The sequence below is a fragment of the Leopardus geoffroyi genome, chromosome X (genome assembly GCF_018350155.1).
Source record: "Leopardus geoffroyi isolate Oge1 chromosome X, O.geoffroyi_Oge1_pat1.0, whole genome shotgun sequence".
Lineage (NCBI taxonomy): Eukaryota > Metazoa > Chordata > Mammalia > Carnivora > Felidae > Leopardus > Leopardus geoffroyi.
The window spans coordinates 93371879-93378151 of record NC_059343.1 but is presented as its reverse complement, the minus strand read 5'-3'; the positions used below and the strand labels follow the sequence as shown (position 1 = coordinate 93378151).

Below are 6273 nucleotides of genomic sequence, written 5' to 3'. Positions count from 1 at the left end.
TATAGGTGGCAATGAAAACAAAGAGAATAGCTGAGTTTTCTCAAGAATAGCACAAATAAGGAGAAAAGAAGAGAGCCAACAATACGAGATCCTGGAAAAACAAGTACATGTAGAGCAGTGGTTCTAAAATGGGGATAATTTGCCTCCCAGAGATATTTGGAAATGTCTCAAGACAGCTGATTGTCACAACTGAGGGAGTGCTACTGGCATCTAGTGGGTAGGAGTTAGGAATACAGTGAAACATCCGACCATGCATAGGACAACCCTCCATAGCAAAAAGATTTGGGGCTCAAAATGTCAATAGTGAAAGGTTAAGAAACCCTTTTTTAAAAAGAAAGGGGGGCACCTGGGTGGCTCAGTTGGTTAAGTGTCCGACTTCGGCTCAGGTCATGATCTCGTGGTTCATGCGTTCGACCCCCAAGTCAGACTCTGTGCTAACAGCACAGAGCCTAGAGCTTACTTGGGATTCTGTCTCTCCTTCTCGCTCTGTCCATCTCTGACTTCTGCTCTGTCTCTCTCTCTCTTAAAAATAAATAAAACATTAAAAATATTATAAATAAAAAGAATAAAGAGAAGAGAAAATGCGTCATAAAATAAGACCCAGGGAACACACCCAATGCTCAGACCTTGGGTTCTAATACCATAATTAGTGATCCTTAAAGAAATGACTGATTTTAGGCCTGGGGTAGAAAATATAGAAGTGAGCCTAAAGCAACTTGTGGTGCCAGAAGGTAAGTATTAATACACACACACACACACAACACACAACACACACACACAGAGTCTGATCAGGTGTGTCAAGGGGTACAGGAACCAACCAAAAGAGCTCCCGATGATCAAAGCTGGACAATTGGAACAACAGAAGTATTAACAAAATTATTGAGCTAATATTAGATTAAAACCCAAGAATAAAATACATATTCATGAGCCCACCCTGATATAAGTGAATGATTAAATAAATACACGGGAGAGAGGAGACAAATCTCACATGCATAAGAATTCCAAACGCTTAACGTAAATACTACTTTAAAGGAAATGGAGTAGCACTACCCATTCCTTAAGGGCGGTATGGATGATGCACGGTGACTTCCTTCCAAAAACTACAGTAATGGGAACAGAGGGGAAACCTGAGCCACTTGAACCAGGCGATCAAGGTTAACATCAACAGTAATAAATCACGTTGATGTCACCTACCATTGACATAATGTGAGGAAAATGGCATTTTACCTCTGATCTTCCAATCTGAAACCCATAACCCCAGTCTAATCATAAGAAAAAACATCAGACGAATCAGAATAGAGGTACATTCTACAAAATGCCTAACCAGTAGTCTTTAACACTTTTAAAGTCAATCAAAAACAAGGAGAGACGGAGACCCTGTCATAGCCAAGAGGAGCTTAAGAAGACATGACAACTAATTATAATTTAGTATCCTAGATGAGATCTTGGAACAAAAAAGAACATTCAGTTAAAAACTAAGGTTATCTGACCATAAAATCTGGACTTAGTTAACTATAATGTACCAATGTTGGTTCATTAATTGTGACAAATGCACCAGACTGTTCTGAGATAGCAATAATAGGGGAAGCAATGTGAGGCATATGGGAATTCTGTGCTATCATCACAATTTTTCTGTAAATCCAAAACTTCTGCAACTTTAACATTTGTTTTTTAAAAAGTAAGGCCCAGGAATGGCCAGAGAGGTAGAATAAGAGAAGTGGCAACATCAAAACCAAGGAAGAGTCTGGTTTCAAAATAGAGGGATGGGTCAACTGTGTGAATTGAAGACAGAACAAGTAAGATGCGATTAAAACGTAACTCATGAAGTTGGCACGTGAGAGCTAAATTAGTGACTATTGCCTGAATGACAGGTGTAGATTCTTCTTTTGAGAAGAAGTTTGGTTATGAGTTTAAAAGAGAGAGAGATGACTATAAAGAGAGATTGGTTGGAATAGTTTCCTCTCTCTTTTTAGGTCGGGGAAAACCATATTTATTTCTACCTGCATACAATTCCTCCTATCTGGAGAAACCATGCTTCTCATCTCTGCTTGTCCACTTTCTATCATATTCTTGCACAGGGGCCATCTTAATCTTCTCCGTTTCGTTCCAATTTTAGTATATGTGCCGCCAAGGTGAACACTATCATATTCTTTAAGGCCCAGCTCCAGTCCTCTCTCTTCTCTTAACCCTTCTTCAATTCTCTTGCAGTGTCTACCAGTATGCACTATATATAAAGGCTACCATTTAAAGTATCTGGCTCACTGGATGAATTTGAATATTCTAGCTAACTCCAAGAAGCTAGTGATGATCAACTTGCTTCACCCCATAATCCTTACATGTGTTCAGTTTGTCTATATGGTGGTTTGTAAAAATCTTCCTCTGTCACTCCTCACAGTTGTCGGTATAGAATAAGCACTTACTAAATATTTATTGAATGAATGAGTGAGTGCGCATTCTGTTATCCCCTCTAGAAAGAAATCTTGAAGGAAGAGTTTGGTTTTCCTGATATGTCTCCTGATGTGTACTCAGAATAGGCTTCTTTCACTTAGTAATATGCACTGAAGCTTCTTCTATGGCTTTGCATGGCTTGGTAACCAACTCATGTCTTTTTAGCACTGAATTACATCCCAAATTCCGGATGTACCATAGCTTATTTATCCATGCACCTCCCGAAGGATATCTTGGTTGCTTTCAAGTTTTGACAGTGACGAATAGGCTTCTATAAAAATGTGCCTGCTGGGTTTTTTGTGCACATAGTTTTTCAACTCCTTTGGGTAAATATCCAGGAGTGTGGTTGCTGAATAATATGGTAAGACTGTGTTGAGTTTCTTAAGTTTGTAACTGCCACACCGTCTTCCAAAATGCCCATACCATTTTGCATTCCCACCAGCAATGAAGGTGAGTTTCTGTTACTCCACAGCCTCACCAGTGTTTCACGGTGTCAATGTTTTGGATTTTGGCCATTCTAACAAGGGTGTAGTGACATCTCATTGTTTTAATTTCCATTTCCCTGATGACACATAATGTGGAGCATCTTTTCATATGCTTCTCTGCCATCTGTATATCTTCTTTGGTGAGGTATCTGTTAAGGTTTTTAGCCCATCTTTAAATTAGGTTGTTTTTTTTTTTTTTCCTCACTGTTGAGCTTTAGGATATATATGGTGTGTGTATATATATATATATGTGTGTGTGTGTGTGTGTGTGTGTGTGTGTGTATACTATGATATATACTATGATAATAGTCCTTTAGCAAATATGTCTTTTGCAAATATTTTTTCCTAGTCTGTGGCTTGTCTTCTCATTCCCAGGACAGTGTCTTTGACACGGCAGAAGTCTTTAATCTTAATAAGGTCCAGCTTGTCGATTATTTCGTTATGGATCATACCTTTGGCCCCATAGTTGGTGCCTTTGGAAAAACTGAATAGTCTCACTGTTGGATTCAATTTGTTTTGATGTTGTATATAATAACCATCACCAAATCCAAGGTCATATAGGTTTCCACCCATATTATCTTCTTGGAGTTTTACAGTTTTGCATTTTGCATGTAGCTCTCCAATCCATTTTGAGTTAATTTTTGTAATGTGTGTGAAGTCTGTGCTTCAATTCATAGTTTCGTGTGTAAATGTCCAGTTGGTCTAGCACCATTTGTTAAAAAGACCATCTTTCCTGCATTGTATTGCCTTTGCCCCTTTGTCAAAGATGAGTTGACTATATATATGTGAGTCTATTTCTGGGCTTTCTATCCTTTTCCTGTTTTTGTTTATTCTTTTGCCAATACCACATTGTCTTGATTACTGTAACTTTATCCTAACTCTTGAAATCGGGCCGTATCGGTCTTCCAACTTTGTTCTTGGCCTACAGTGCAGGGTTGGTTATTTTGTAATTTTTGTTTCTCTACATAAACTTCAGAATCAGTTTGTCAATATCCAAAAAAAGAAATAACTCAGTGGGATTTAGATGGGGATTGCATTGGATCTACAAGTCAACTCTGGAAGCACTAATGTCTTGGCAATATTGAATCTACCATCACTTCTGAAGAATAATTTTGCAGGGTCCATAATTGTAAGTTGGTGTTTTCTTTTCTCTCAAAACTTTAAATACTTCGCTCCACTCTCTACTTGCTTGCATTGCTTCTGAGAAGTCAGATGTAAATTCTTATCTTTGTTCCTGTATAAATAAGGGATTTCCTCCCCTCTGGCTTCCTTCAAGATATTGTCTTTACCTTTCATTTTCTGCAGTTTGAATATAATATGCTTAGGTGTAGTTTTTTGGTTGTTGTTGTCGCCATTATTTATCTTTCTTGATGTTCTTTGGGCTTCCTGGATATGTGGTTTGGTGTCTGTGATTAATTTGGTGCAATTTTCAGTCATTGCTTCAAATATTTATTTTGTTCTTCTTTCTTCTCTTTCAGGTATTCACTTTACACACACATTATAACTTTTATGGTTGTCCCATGGTTCTTAGATATCCTGTTCTGGTTTTTTTCAGTAATTTTTTTCTCTTCACTTTTCCATTTTTGGAGTTTCTATTACTGGGGCGCCTGGGTGGCTCAGTCAGTTAACTGTACAGCTCTTGATTTCAGCTCAGGTCATGATCTCACAGTCGTGAGATCAAGCCCTATGTCAAGCTCAGTGTGAAGCATGAAGCCTGCTTGGGATTCTCTCTCTGCTGCTCCCTGCTCATTTTCTCTGTCTCTCAAAATAAAGAAATACACTGAAAAAAAAATGATAAGTTCAAGCTCAGTGATTCATTCCTCAGCTGTGGTCAATCTACCAATGTGCCTATCAAAGGCATCCTTCATTTTTTACTCTGATTTTTTTATATAATTTTTTTTTAATTTTTAAATGTCTATTTTTGAGAGACAGAGAGAGAGAGACAGAGCATGAGCAGGGGGAGGGGCAGAGAGAGAGGGGGACACAGAATCCAAAGCAGTTCCAGGCTCTGAGCTGTCAGCACAGAGCCCAATGTGGGGCTTGAACCCACGAACCACGAGATCACGACCTGAGCCAAAGTCGGACACTTAACCGACTGAGTCACCCAGTCGCCCTTGGTACTGTGCTTTTTATCTCCAGTATTTATTTCCTATTCTATCTTAGAATTTGATCTGTCTGCTTACATTACCACCTGTTCTTACCTGTTCTTGCATGCTGCCTACTTTATCCATTAAAGCCTTTTGCATATTAATCATAGTTATTTTAAATTCCCAGTCTAACAAAGCCAACATCCCTGCCATATCTGAGTCTTGTTGTGCTACCTTGACATTTTCTCTGATAGCTAGACATGATGTACTGGGCAAAAGGAACTGCTGTCAATAGGCCTTTAGTAATGTGGTGGTAACATGTCGGGGAGGGAGACTGGAAGTGTTCTATAGCCCTACAATTAGATTTCAGTTTTTTAGTGAGCCTATGCCTCTAGCCTGTGAACTTCCCAAGTACCTGTCCATTTATTTAACCCCCTTAGGTGGCACAGGATGGACATGGAGGGCTGGAGTTGCAGATTTCCCTTCCCTCTGGTTGGTTAGTCTCTGAAAACAAAAACCCAATAGTTTAGGTTCTGGTAAAATAATGTATCTTGAGGGAGGCCTTATTAAGAAGAATAGAATGTTCTAGCTTATTTCAAAATGGTTACTTTTCCCCTCCTCCCTCCTGCCAAAAGCCTGGGGGAATTTTTCTCTGACGTTCACTGCTAAAACCAGGTCAAGCTCCTAGAGATACCATTCACGAAAGTGTGGATCCCTCCTTATGATTGGCTCCTCCTGGAGTTTTTAATTCTCCAATTTGTCAACATTAAGCATCCCGAAATTTGTCAACTGTAACTCAGGGTTTTCTACTCCATCGCTGGTTCTGGCAGAGGCTTCTAGTTATGGGTTTCTGCTCTGGTAACCTGTGATTATTTGTATTCACTTGTCTCTCCCATTTGGGGGGTAACAGTTTGCCCTGTGGCCTTACTTCTCTGATGGATCTAAGAAGAGTCGTTGATGTTTCCACCTGTTCTACATTTTTACTTGCTGGGATGTAGTGGCCACTTCCAAGCTCCTTACACGTTGGACTGGAAACCACACATCTCAGTCTTTTTAGTCTGCTATGACAAAAAGGACATAGTCTGAGTGGCTTCAACAGCATTTGTTTCTCACAGTTCTGGAGATTAGGGAATCCAAGATCAGGGTGTCTCCAGGTTCTGTGTCTGATGAAATCCTTCTCTCGAGTCTCTTTGATAAGGGCTCCTCCCTCATGACCTCATAATGCCATGGGGAATTTGGCTTCAGCCTTTGAA

General features: G+C 39.5%; 1 pseudogene; it reads right to left on the bottom strand.

The window, feature by feature from the left end:
• Positions 1 to 2025: 2025 nt before the first annotated feature.
• Positions 2026 to 2140, bottom strand: LOC123595531 (annotated as a pseudogene).
• Between the last annotated feature and the right edge of the window lie 4133 nt (positions 2141 to 6273).